Here is a 14,782-nt window from a genome sequence, read left to right as displayed (position 1 = left end):
CATTTTTGAAAAGCATTTCTTGTCTTTGTCTCATCCTTCCTATTGTTCTTTGTTTTGAATTTTTGCCATTTGTTTTCTTTGTTTTATGTGTCATATTTGCCTTTTGTTCAACTTCTTGAATTCCTTATCTATCGTCAAGCTTGTAAATGATCACGGTAGAACAATTTTTCATTGCGATAATCGGTGGCAAGGCTCACTGTCTAAATACATTCGCGAACAAACAAGTCGAACAAGTACTCGCCACCACGACGTTTATTCTTTAAACGTATTTTTACATTTTTTCTTGGAATGAGAATCACACACATTGTGTTTGTAAAAATGTTACTCAACAGAAATAGAATGAAGAAGATAGAAATAAACCAAAAAAACATCGCCAAACGAATGACAGTTTGCATCTCTTCGACGTACGAGTGCCAATTAACCTTTTTTTTCTATATGGGAGAGCCGACGGTTGTTCTACATTTTCGATCGAAAGCCTGCTGTGACGCACACTAAAAAAGTTAATCAAATGAAAGTGTTGACCGTTTACAAGCCTGCCCATTTTATAGACTTCATAGAAAGCTAAGCGAAGGTGTGCCAATATTCTACTGCCGGAATTATACCTTTTTGTTTATTGGATACAGATTTGGCCGCCAATTATTACTATATGGGACAATTGTGGATATTGTCACAAAGCCTATTGAGCTGGGACTCGAACACACGACGGTTAGCTTATTAGAACAGCACTGACAAAACCAGCTAGGATATTATTTTAGTTCCTTTTATGAATCGTAATAATGTTAAGCACTTTTTGCCATTTCTATTACTTCCTTAATTTTTTTTATGTTTTTAAATTAATCTCTTTGCTTTTTAGCTGAAATTAAAGAACAAGAAATAACAAGGGTAAAACTAACAAAAAAAAACTGTATAAGTGAAAAAATGGGAAATGCTCCTTAAGTTCAAAAATTATAGCAAGAAGAAATGAGAGAATATTATTAATGGTAAAAACATAAAACAACCAGGTAAATCAGGCATATAATTTGTTTTTATACTTATTCTTCTTATATTTTCTAGCCCCACCAATCTCTTCTTAATTATTTTAGTCTTATATTTCATTCATCTGAATTTTTAATCTAATCTTTTTTTTTGCCTTTGCCTATAGGGGGAGTTTGCAGCCTCAAGGTTACAGAGCCCGCTTTACCTCTTATTGTTGCTTTCTAATGTGTTTTTCTTCTGTAAAACAGAAGTTTTTTAACCTTCTTTGGTTCTTTCTGATTTACGAATTCTTATTTTCCTCCATTATTATATCAAATGTTGGTTTTAAAAATAGGTCTTTTCATTTTTACCGATCTTTTTGTTCTTTTGTTATTCTTGCTTTTTTCATTCTTGATGTTGTCACTCTTATTTTTTTCTATATATAGATTTAAGCTTGTATATTTACTACTCTTTTGTTACTTTTCATTCTCTCTATTCGGATTATTTTTAAATTCTTTTTGTTTCCTTAGGTTTTTGTACTTTTTGGGAACTAGGACGGTTTTTCTTCCTTAAAACATTGCTTTCCCATTCGTACCATTTTTTTTCTTAACCAGCATTCATGTCCTTCAATATTATTTTTCGTTGTTTGGAAGGGTTCCTAGCGTTGTTTGGAAGGGTTACTTCCCCTATTCTGTTTGATCAGTTGCTTCTTGTTATTACTATTCATGTCATTCTGAATATTTTTCGCATGTTGAGATTTCTTCGTATGCTCTCTTAGTAGGTAATTTTCAATTTATACTAATTTTACTAATTTACCTTTTCCACGTGAAAGGATTTTCTTATTAGTTTTTTTTATGATTTTCTCTAATGCATCAGGTTTTCAACTATTCTTGTTTCCTTTTGTTCCTACTTTTTTAATTTTTTTTCTCAATTTCCACTTTATTATTTATCTTGATTTTCATACTTGTACTTTTTCACTTTTTCACATTATGTACAATGTTTTTCCCTAGAATTTTGTGTTTTGAAGTTTGAAACAGAATCAATACATTGAGATATTTTGCCTAGTTCACTAGGAACTAGGAACAAAAATTGAAGGAAAATATCCAAGGACTACAAAAAGCAATTATAACAAATGATAAACAAAAATAAGAATCAATCAACAGAACAACTGTCCAAGATGAATAAGAATAGTAAAAACAAAGAAAAAATTATTAAGAATACGCTGAACACTAAGAATAAACAATGCGAAATTGATGACAACTAGCTATAAAATCAATTCAACGCTACATAATAACTATTAAAAACATGTGAGAGGCTTCAAATAGAGAGTTGACAAACTATAAATTTAGTTTCGGTCTTCACAAGATCCTATCTCACACCTCTACCTCCAGCTGAAAAATGCACATAACTAGTTGGTGTTGCCTGGGCAATGTTGTCATCCCGCAATAGCTAAGCGAGAAGGTTCGACGCTATCATTGGTGTGTAAACCATGCTTCGATGATAAGGGAAATGCTTCGCCAAACCGAGCGCCTCCTCACCAAGATGGTGCGGTTCAAAACTGCGTCTGATCTAAATGCTAGGAGCGGCTGATCAACGTTTTGGTGTCAGTGTAGGACCCTAAACGGAGCTGAAACAATGGTCCCCCGGTGAGACAGGGGGTGGGGAAGGCCCAACCAGCCGCCTTCGAAAACAATATGTTACAAACAACGTAAGAGATAACACGAATCGGAACAATCTGTATGGACCTAGGCAACGAATTAATTGTAGTCCAATTGGAAACTTGTGACATGGAACAGCAAATAGCTGTGCTTTCCAGGATGCGACAGGATAATCTACGATGAGCTACGTCTACGCAACTTCGAAGTCGTAGCGCTGCTGGAACTTTGTTGAACAGGACAGAAGGTGTTACTGCTCAGCCTGAAGGGCTTTTGCCAAAGCCCCTAGTCCCTGGTCGTTCCTCTGGGGACTGTTTGAGGTTGGGTTCCCAAGACCTCTTTTCTTTACTCCCTGTCGGCCGTGAGAGACTCGAAGGTCCTCTGGGTCGGCTCCGGGTCTACTTCGGAACCAAGAATTCAACTCACTTATATTTTTATTAGTTTTTATTTTAAACAACCACTCACTCTGCTTGTCCGAATGTGGGTGAAGCACATGGCCTGCGCTGGTTGCTCTAGCGGTACCGCTGCTGCTCTGCACGATGCTCGCCGCGATGTTCGTCGCAATGCTCGTCGCGATGCCGTTGGTGGAGGGGACAACAGCCCGTCGTAGTCCCTGTCCAGGATGACTACGACCTCAAAAGCTGCGTCAAACCGGGGATCCGGTCGGTTGCTCTTCCGCGTGGATTCAGCCAGACTATGGTAACGGGTCCTGGTGGGTTTTTGTGGAGAGAAGCTTGGGTTAATATCTAATGCGCAATTTTTCGGCGTTCCTCGGTCGTACCTGACTTGTTTTTCTTAACCGGCGCACTAACTTTTTGGTGCTAAGTTTCACTTTAATGGCACGAAATGGCCTTCCTTCGTATAGAATCGGTTCTCGTGTGTGGGGTCTTCACCCAGTAATCACGTCTTTACTCGTCGCCGGTCAGGTCAAGAAGACAGTATCCGGCTCCCAAGCTTCTCTACCACCTCTCAGCATCTCTATCTGCAACTCTCTCCGTGCATAGTGCATCAGATTTCGTGCTGTTGTGCATGCCTGCTGTTGAGTTCGATCAGCAGAGTTGTATTTTCAGTTTTTGGTACAGATTAGTTTTTAATTATTTGTTTTGTTATTTTCCACTGGAGTTCTATTATTTATTCTAGTCCCTTTATTTATTTTTTTTAAGCGCTTTGACTTAGTTTACATTTAATCGACAGTAACTTTTACATACAAAATATAGTTACAAATAAACGCATGCCCAACCTAAACATAAACAAAAAAACATCAAGATCGTATCTACTACACTACACTACTTATTCCCTTGCTTGCACTTTCCTACATGGGCATTGTAGGGCAAGAGGTTGCGCAACGGTAACAAAGGTATGGAAAAGCGGGTACCGGGCGCCACTTTCTACCGAAGTTGTGCAACCGCCACCTGGACACCGGCTTCATAGTACTGGACAAGATGCGCCAACGCGCGATGGGGTGGCAGCCGATCAACGCGAGATTGTGTAAGTTGAGGATAAAAGGCCGGTCTTTCAACAACAGCATCATCAACGTGCATTGCCCACATGAAAGGAGACCCGACGACAAGAAGAAAGCATTTTACGCGTAGCTGGAGCAGATATACGATAGCTGCCCGCGACATAGATGCTCACCCGAGTAAAGTTGAACAACAAAACGATAACATGATGTGATGCCTTATTATCAAGTAAGCCAAATCCTATAACATGATATTCTATATTTTGATAACAGAGAAAAACAAAATGAATCCAAAAATGCCATAATTTGTTATTCAGATGCCCTGAGAGCTGTTATCATACTTTATTCGGGCAGGTAGAACGGGAGCCTGCACGCCGCACAGTGCGTTGAGCCATAGACAAAAATCGTTTTTCTTTCTTTTTTATTTGGTTGCACCAAGTACCCAGAAGTGTTCACAGATATCTCTTGGGTTGTGAACAAGTATTGGTGAGCTTTGGGAGGCATCATAAATACTAAAACAAGCATAGCAAGCGTTAGCGTCCAGAGCAATCATTAGCTAAATTTCGCGCGTTTTCTAAACGTTGGTAAAACTTAATTACTTCGTGTATTCCAATAACACAAAATGGAAAATAACTATCAAGGTAAGTGCATTATATTTCATTGAAAGAGAGACTTGGTTTCGATTGCGTGTATGATTAATCGGTATCATGAGTTGGTGAAGGTATTAATCCTTAAAAAAACGCGAACTCGAACTTTCGTTAGCGTTTTAAAAAAAGTTCCACCGAGTTCCTCTCTAAAACATACATCAAAAGTTTGCTTGAAGTGTCCTCTACAAAATATTTCAAAATTAGCTGCAACTTCCTGCAACTCTGAGAGATTTTTTATTTTTCGTATGTCAATGCCGATCGCTCGTGAAGCGGCAGATTTTTGCAAACTGGTTTAACTGCAATGCAAGCAAAAGAACACCATGTTTATTTCGATATTGTCTCTACCAGAAGACACAGTTGAGCATGTTTATGAAAATTTGCACAAGTTTTCTGCTGTATATTGTCCGAAATTGAATTCGAAATGGGAGAAATGCAATAGAATAAAAAAGTATTTTATGAAAAGCCTGAAATTTTGTTGGAGTCACCGCTTGCTCTTCCTCGATTCGGTGAGAATGATAATTATGAATACAACCACATTTCTTCTCGTGAGCGTCCTTAGAAACTTCTTGAAAGCTGCTCAACCAGAATTAAAAAACGGCGAGTTGCAGAACTCGTTAAAAATAATTCCCCAAAAGAATTAGTATTTGCTGCTACCGTTTCGAACAACTATTCCAATTCGTCTAAAGATGACCCAAAATTTGACTTGATAATATAATATGCGTCATGAAGAATTTTAAATTGTTCGTTACTCTGGTAATTAAATATACAAAAAATAATAGAATTATACGTAAAAGAATACCTTAAAAAAATCATTTTTTTTTTTGTTACAATTGCGCATAAGTCACTTTTGCAATTATATAAAAGTAAGTAAAACATAGAAACCCCAGTTTTCGTTACAATGTACAACTTTTACAAAGAGATTATCGGTTTCTGGTATAGGATGAGTGCGTTGGCGTTTGGGACAGTTTTGTGATTTAGTGTATCACATAAGACTTTTATGCATTTAGTAGCTCTGAAGGTAACGAACAACTTTCCTTGTTCATCAATATGTTTTATCGACAAAATCGTGTAGTTTTGATTTTTGTCCCGCCTTACCCTACATTCAACGCACTGTGCGCCGTGTCTAATGATAACGGACATCTGTGCGTGAACTTTGCAGCCTCCTGGTAGTCCGAAGTACCTTTATCCCCTGCAAAACCACCTGGAGATCACCCGGCCTACAGATAGAGAATCAAATCGACCACGTTAAAATCGACGGCAGATTCTTCTCCGACGTGCGAACGTTGATGCACCCACCGCGAATGTAGATTTGGACCACAGTAGCTGTGTGCATGCCTTCAAAACTCTCGACGGTGTGTAATACCCGCCGAAGTCGAACGTGGCGACCAATTATTGAGAAACTGCGGGACACCGGGGTTACACAGAAATACTGAAGGAGCATTCGATGCACCATAGGTAGCACCGCTGTAGCGCTTGGCGGCAGACAGTTAGTGGAGGAGAAGAACGCAGCACGGGCGAGAATGCTGCAACACCGCACGAGAGCGAACAGCCGAAAATCGCTCCCCAAAAAGAAGAAGCGCCAGCAAGAGAACCAAGATCGCGAGCTGTACGATGCTAACGACACGCGGAAATTCTACGAGAAGCTCAACAGCTCCCGCAAACGCTACGTGCCGCAAGCCGATGTGTTCCGGAGCTTGATTGGCCTCAAGGGCGAGTGTGAAGTGATCGAAAGGTGAATGCAGCACTCCAACGAAAATCTGAACGGTAATGCAGTACAGTGCAATGGCAATTGATCTTGGTGCACGAGCAGAAGACAACAGGATTCCAGCTTCCGATCTCTTGGAGCTTGAGGAAGAGATTGACCAGCTGAAAAACAATGAATGCTGATGTGGACCAACTTCCTAGCGAACTGTTGAAAAACGGTGGAAGAACACTAACTAGAGCCGTGCACTGGTTCATTACTAAGATTTGAGAGAAAGAATGAGTACCGGAGGAGTGGATGGAAGGTATTGTGTGTTCCATCTTCAAAAAGGGCAACATGCTGGAGTGCTGCAATTGCCGGGCAATCACTCTGCTGCACGCCGGCTACACGGTATTTCTGCCGTCGATTATCACCATATGCGAAGCAGTTAGTGGGGCACTACCAGGCAGGATTCACGGGTACCCGCGCCACAACGAATCCGCGGTTCGGCAGGTTCTACAGGTTCTACAGAAATGCCGCGAATACAACGTGGCCACACATCATCTATTCATCGTTTTGTAATCTGCCGACACAATCGACCGATCGACCGATGCAACGATGGATCGAGTGATGTGTGAAGTTCGAGTATCGGGGGACTTTCGAACCCCTTCGAAACTCGAAGAGGTTTAAAGCAAGACGATGGTCTCTCGTGCCCAGGAAGGTGTCATTAGTCGGTTCAACCGTTTGGCTTTGTCGACGATACCAATATTGTAGCTTGAACCTTTGTGAAGATGGTGGATACGTACATCGGACTAAAGGTGGAAACCAAACGGATTGGGCTGCTTATCAATGCATCGACGACGAAGTACATGAAAGCGAAAAGTTCACGAGAAGACAGTGCTAACCTCCCACCAAGTTGACCATCTATAGGACAGTGATCAGACCGGTTGTCCTATACGGCCATGAGACATGGACTATGCTTTTGGAGGACCAAGGTGCCCTTGAGACAGCCATGGTGTAAACAATGAACCATGCTGCTCGGGCGCGGTTTTTGCATATCAACCTGATGAGACGTGTTGATATGCAAAACGTGAAAATCATAAGTAACCAAAAAGCTATGAAGAGCAATAAGAACAAGAATTAATGAAGCACAAAAAAAGCATAAAATGACAATACACAAGATCCGATGATATTGCTCGTTGTATAACGATTACTACGAACTGGTTCTCACAACAAAACTTCTTATATAAAAAAGCTATGCTAAACTATTTTCTTTCTTAAATGTGCTTCTAGACTATTTTTTCTTTTTATATCATCACAGGAATTGAATTCCAAATTTAGTTAATTTTTCATTATCTTGTTGTTTTTTAGTTTTGTCTTGGATTTTCGGTGTTAATCCTGCTGTCATCTGTTTTGTTATGATGTTTGTAGTCGCTAAAGTTATAAAACAATCGGTAAGATCAAACAATCGTTCGCCGACAATCGTACACTTCATTTTTATATTGATCGACTATTTTCAAGGGTATGGGACTACTTCGGAGGAGTTTTCTTCGGCAGCTTTTTTCATATGAGCCGACCATTAAGACCATTTTTTTCTTTGTCATTTACCAGGTTTGTGTACATAGATCACTCTGTTCCGAAACGATTCGAGGATTCCAGTGAATATATATATGAAGTCAGAGTGGTCTATGTACATTGGTGATATAAAACCACTTATTTCGCAAAGAAACTATTGATTTTATGTATTCCCATGTCAAACCACTTTATAACCTTTATATTAGAACATTTTGTTTGAAAGAATCTGTTGAACAGAATTGTATTCGGAGATTTTTCGAAAATTGCTTCTCCTGAAAAATTTGCTCGATGGTACATAGACCCCTCTGTTCCGCAACGGCTCATATGCTACAGCAAATCTGCCGAAGTAGTTCCTCGCCTTAGTAACCGAATCACCTATTTCTGTGGATTTCGTTGAATATGAAATAGCATAAATTTGAAGCTTTCTGATTTTCGATGAAGCTCCTCCAATCCGTAGTCGGTAGTCATTGGCAAATTTGAGATTGGCTGGCTAGCACAATAAAATCAATTTATGTATACCAATTGTCTTTATGGAAATACATATTTGCACATATTATGACTCGGGCTGGCTTCAACATACCAATTTCGCACGTGACACAAACATCGAAAGGACTTATTTTTTCAACGGAGACAGCTTCCTTCCCGAACCTTCTCCCCAGGTACGGTTTCTCGCGGCTTGATGGAATGGTGAATAATTGAATAGCACCGCATCTACATGGCTGCCTCTTTGATGTGTTTCGAGCAAATCTGGTTTGGAGTTTCAAATGTTAGGTTTAACAGCTTTTGATATGTACCGAGGGAATTTAAGATTGAAGATTTGTGATACTTTCTATGAGGAAATGGTTTTAGTAATTCATTCATAGCCCAAGTGCAGTTTTTCAGAATTTTTTTCACATAAACTAAATTCTGTATTTCAAATTCTGCTTATGAATCGGGAAATTAGATAGTATTGAATGTAGCTACTGAGCTGCCCGCAGGTTATTTTTTATGCAATGACGGATTTAAGCAGCGGTACATATCATGATGATTATGCAGAGAAAATAACACGAGAGTACTTAGCTTTCAACAGAATATCTGAATCGTATCTAAGCAACAATTTCATGCTTATGGCAGAAATACCCAATGGAAAAAAATTAGAATACACGATCGAGATGATGATGATTATCTTTTTTTACGAAGTTGTCATGACAACTTGAAGGATTGAAACAAATTTTGTAGAATCATAACGGAATATAATTTTCAATCATTAAATAACTTTTCCAGGCAAGCTTCATTCTTTTACGCAATTAATTTATTTCGTTATGCGGGAACACATTAGTTACGAATCGGTTGAAGTGAAAATTGAATTACAAATGGGTTGTACGAAAGCGGATTGCTGTCATAGTCATTCAGGTGCAGCAAATTTAATGCAATACAGTTGAACAGTTGTATCAATTGCGATCTTCTAGCGCTAGGTAGCAGCAACATGATATCGCAAACGAATGTCATTCCATTGTTCTCAAGCTGAATGACGCAGAACGGAAACAAGGTTAGGAAATTAAATTTTCGCCAACTTCGTATGTTGGGTGGGAAAACTTTGAGCAACGAATGTAGTCTTTTCTCAACATTGCACTGACGTCACCAGAGCAGGCAGACAGAGCCGAAAGCATTGATTACGAGAAAAAAAAACTCTAATTCTTGTCAACACTCGAACTGTTGGTCGGAATATCCATTTGAGATTCATTCAATCAAGCGTCTACTCGGTCAGATACGATGAAACCTTTCTGCCGAATGAAGAACAGTCTCAGTTTCGTGAAAAATCCGATGGTAAACAATAAAAATACATCACTAATAAACCACAAATCCTATTACGTAGTGTGACATAATTTGTGGAAAAAATCCGAAAATTTCATCACATAATTTTGAGTGCCTGTAGTTTAATCGCGAAGAATAGTTCATAGAATTTTTTGGAATGGAAACCCATTTTGCTTTCCACTCTGTTTGGATATTGGATGTTGGTCAGTATTCTTTCGACGAAAGTGTAGAAACTACCCGACAAAAACTGGTACCCGTGGGCCTGCGAGCGCCTGAATGCCTGCGTGTCGATATGCTGCAATGGTGAATAGTGTCGGGCTGCCAGTCAACTGTGCGGTGAAATAGTGCAATTCTCTTTTTCATCGTACGTCGTACGGAGCAGTGCTGAACGGTAAATTGCGCAAAAAGCCGGTTTTTTTTTGCCAGCCTGAATTCCTTTTAGGGGCTGACAGTTGTAGGCGGCATTTTGTTGACAGCTAACTGAATTCGTTAACTCAATTAGACGGCCTAGCTCGAACTGAGGATAGAATCGTGTATTGAAATTGTAACAATAGCATCTCTTTTTTCAAAAGCATCAAAGAGCCAATCGAAACATTACAATTAGAAGCTGTTTGTGAGCTTTCAAACAAGCAGCGTGAAGCGGAAGGCTGCATGTGGAAACAGTGTTATTTCTCTTTGCTTGAATGCATGAAGGATTTTCTTTATAAAATGTGCTCATAGGCATGATAAAGTGCACAAGGAAAAGTATCCAGCTTGATTAGATGGAATTGCGTCTTTTCGTACGAATTCATGGTAGCTTATTTTCTATTTGTAGAAAATTTGGCAAAATGTCCCAACACATTGATAATTCCAGGTGGAGTGGAATGAGTTTTTCAATAATTTCAAATTAAATTTTACTTTGTCTTAGCCTGTTGTCTTAATTAGAGACAAAGTTGCAATGTGAATTGCCTCCACTAATCATGTAACTGAAAAAATTTCGTCAACTAGACTAGACTACGCGTCAAATCACACGCAATCACTTTCGTATTGGTTAAGCTTTGACACAAAAACAATATCGCACGCTTAGCCTTGGGGCTAATAGCGGTCTCGATCAACTAGATTAGTTGAGAGAATTCTTTATCGATATTGTTTTGGCACATTTTGTATGTGTAGGATAAGTACAACGATACACCGTGCCCCAGTGCTGAGTCGAGAAAATTTCCAGCTCGAAAAGATCCTCGACTCGATCGGGAATCGAACCCGATATCACAACCATGTGGGAGAGCTAGCCGACCGACATCGCTAACCACAGAGCCACGGGGACCAGCTTTGACACCTTAACCTCAAATTAGAATGCTGATTCTGACCATCTGCCAAAAACTTTCTCCACATGAACACATGAATCAGTTTTAAACCCTATGAGCTCGGTTTTTAATTACCACAAGGCTAATTGGGAAAGATATAAAACTCATATTGAGAACAATTTCAATAATGAACTAGATTTGCAAAACGAAGTGAATATTGATTTCTCTTTGCTGCCGGTAACCGCAAGTCAGTCTCATCTGTAAAAATGTTAAAACGAGAAAACAGCTTCGAAAGATATTTTATTCACGCTCAGTTATCACTTCTTTCTGATAAATTATTTTGACAATATTCATGCTAAAATATAGTTTGCATACTAGCCCGCACTATTTACGTTGTAAAAACCATTGATATAATGATTTTATGATAAAAACCTTGAGTGTGACTGACTTGCGGTTACCGACAGCAAAGAGAAATCAATATTCACTTCGTTTTGCAAATCTAGTTCATTATTGAAATTGTTCTCAATATGAGTTTTATATCTTTCCCAATTAGCCTTGTGGTAATTAAAAACCGAGCTCATAGGGTTTAAAACTGATTCATGTGTTCATGTGGAGAAAGTTTTTGGCAGATGGTCAGAATCAGCATTCTAATTTGAGGTTAAGGTGTCAAAGCTGGTCCCCGTGGCTCTGTGGTTAGCGATGTCGGTCGGCTAGCTCTCCCACATGGTTGTGATATCGGGTTCGATTCCCGATCGAGTCGAGGATCTTTTCGAGCTGGAAATTTTCTCGACTCAGCACTGGGGCACGGTGTATCGTTGTACTTATCCTACACATACAAAATGTGCCAAAACAATATCGATAAAGAATTCTCTCAACTAATCTAGTTGATCGAGACCGCTATTAGCCCCAAGGCTAAGCGTGCGATATTGTTTTTGTGTCAAAGCTTAACCAATACGAAAGTGATTGCGTGTGATTTGACGCGTAGTCTAGTCTAGTTGACGAAATTTTTTCAGTTACATGATTAGTGGAGGCAATTCACATTGCAACTTTGTCTCTAATTAAGACAACAGGCTAAGACAAAGTAAAATTTAATTTGAAATTATTGAAAAACTCATTCCACTCCACCTGGAATTATCAATGTGTTGGGACATTTTGCCAAATTTTCTACAAATAGAAAATAAGCTACCATGAATTCGTACGAAAAGACGCAATTCCATCTAATCAAGCTGGATACTTTTCCTTGTGCACTTTATCATGCCTATGAGCACATTTTATAAAGAAAATCCTTCATGCATTCAAGCAAAGAGAAATAACACTGTTTCCACATGCAGCCTTCCGCTTCACGCTGCTTGTTTGAAAGCTCACAAACAGCTTCTAATTGTAATGTTTCGATTGGCTCTTTGATGCTTTTGAAAAAAGAGATGCTATTGTTACAATTTCAATACACGATTCTATCCTCAGTTCGAGCTAGGCCGTCTAATTGAGTTAACGAATTCAGTTAGCTGTCAACAAAATGCCGCCTACAACTGTCAGCCCCTAAAAGGAATTCAGGCTGGCAAAAAAAAACCGGCTTTTTGCGCAATTTACCGTTCAGCACTGCTCCGTACGACGTACGATGAAAAAGAGAATTGCACTATTTCACCGCACAGTTGACTGGCAGCCCGACACTATTCACCATTGCAGCATATCGACACGCAGGCATTCAGGCGCTCGCAGGCCCACGGGTACCAGTTTTTGTCGGGTAGTTTCTACACTTTCGTCGAAAGAATACTGACCAACATCCAATATCCAAACAGAGTGGAAAGCAAAATGGGTTTCCATTCCAAAAAATTCTATGAACTATTCTTCGCGATTAAACTACAGGCACTCAAAATTATGTGATGAAATTTTCGGATTTTTTCCACAAATTATGTCACACTACGTAATAGGATTTGTGGTTTATTAGTGATGTATTTTTATTGTTTACCATCGGATTTTTCACGAAACTGAGACTGTTCTTCATTCGGCAGAAAGGTTTCATCGTATCTGACCGAGTAGACGCTTGATTGAATGAATCTCAAATGGATATTCCGACCAACAGTTCGAGTGTTGACAAGAATTAGAGTTTTTTTTTCTCGTAATCAATGCTTTCGGCTCTGTCTGCCTGCTCTGGTGACGTCAGTGCAATGTTGAGAAAAGACTACATTCGTTGCTCAAAGTTTTCCCACCCAACATACGAAGTTGGCGAAAATTTAATTTCCTAACCTTGTTTCCGTTCTGCGTCATTCAGCTTGAGAACAATGGAATGACATTCGTTTGCGATATCATGTTGCTGCTACCTAGCGCTAGAAGATCGCAATTGATACAACTGTTCAACTGTATTGCATTAAATTTGCTGCACCTGAATGACTATGACAGCAATCCGCTTTCGTACAACCCATTTGTAATTCAATTTTCACTTCAACCGATTCGTAACTAATGTGTTCCCGCATAACGAAATAAATTAATTGCGTAAAAGAATGAAGCTTGCCTGGAAAAGTTATTTAATGATTGAAAATTATATTCCGTTATGATTCTACAAAATTTGTTTCAATCCTTCAAGTTGTCATGACAACTTCGTAAAAAAAGATAATCATCATCATCTCGATCGTGTATTCTAATTTTTTTCCATTGGGTATTTCTGCCATAAGCATGAAATTGTTGCTTAGATACGATTCAGATATTCTGTTGAAAGCTAAGTACTCTCGTGTTATTTTCTCTGCATAATCATCATGATATGTACCGCTGCTTAAATCCGTCATTGCATAAAAAATAACCTGCGGGCAGCTCAGTAGCTACATTCAATACTATCTAATTTCCCGATTCATAAGCAGAATTTGAAATACAGAATTTAGTTTATGTGAAAAAAATTCTGAAAAACTGCACTTGGGCTATGAATGAATTACTAAAACCATTTCCTCATAGAAAGTATCACAAATCTTCAATCTTAAATTCCCTCGGTACATATCAAAAGCTGTTAAACCTAACATTTGAAACTCCAAACCAGATTTGCTCGAAACACATCAAAGAGGCAGCCATGTAGATGCGGTGCTATTCAATTATTCACCATTCCATCAAGCCGCGAGAAACCGTACCTGGGGAGAAGGTTCGGGAAGGAAGCTGTCTCCGTTGAAAAAATAAGTCCTTTCGATGTTTGTGTCACGTGCGAAATTGGTATGTTGAAGCCAGCCCGAGTCATAATATGTGCAAATATGTATTTCCATAAAGACAATTGGTATACATAAATTGATTTTATTGTGCTAGCCAGCCAATCTCAAATTTGCCAATGACTACCGACTACGGATTGGAGGAGCTTCATCGAAAATCAGAAAGCTTCAAATTTATGCTATTTCATATTCAACGAAATCCACAGAAATAGGTGATTCGGTTACTAAGGCGAGGAACTACTTCGGCAGATTTGCTGTAGCATATGAGCCGTTGCGGAACAGAGGGGTCTATGTACCATCGAGCAAATTTTTCAGGAGAAGCAATTTTCGAAAAATCTCCGAATACAATTCTGTTCAACAGATTCTTTCAAACAAAATGTTCTAATATAAAGGTTATAAAGTGGTTTGACATGGGAATACATAAAATCAATAGTTTCTTTGCGAAATAAGTGGTTTTATATCACCAATGTACATAGACCACTCTGACTTCATATATATATTCACTGGAATCCTCGAATCGTTTCGGAACAGAGTGATCTATGTACACAA

The 14,782-nt window shown here is 39.0% G+C and overlaps 1 protein-coding gene across 3 annotated transcripts in view; it reads right to left on the bottom strand.

The window, feature by feature from the left end:
• The window catches only part of LOC129729466 (uncharacterized), a 152,491-nt gene that overhangs the window by 84,470 nt on the left and 53,239 nt on the right, over positions 1–14,782 (bottom strand). Inside the window, exon 1 of one of the 3 annotated variants that reach the window (XM_055688054.1) lies at positions 3,075–3,354. The exons of the other annotated variants lie outside the window; for them this stretch is intronic. The gene's annotated coding sequence lies outside the window, so the exon portion shown is untranslated. Of the gene's footprint in view, positions 1–3,074; positions 3,355–14,782 lie in introns of those variants that run through there. 3 annotated transcript variants of the gene reach the window in all.

This window comes from Wyeomyia smithii, chromosome 3, assembly GCF_029784165.1.
Source record: "Wyeomyia smithii strain HCP4-BCI-WySm-NY-G18 chromosome 3, ASM2978416v1, whole genome shotgun sequence".
Classification (NCBI taxonomy): domain Eukaryota; kingdom Metazoa; phylum Arthropoda; class Insecta; order Diptera; family Culicidae; genus Wyeomyia; species Wyeomyia smithii.
This window is presented reverse-complemented; position numbering and strand designations above follow the sequence as displayed.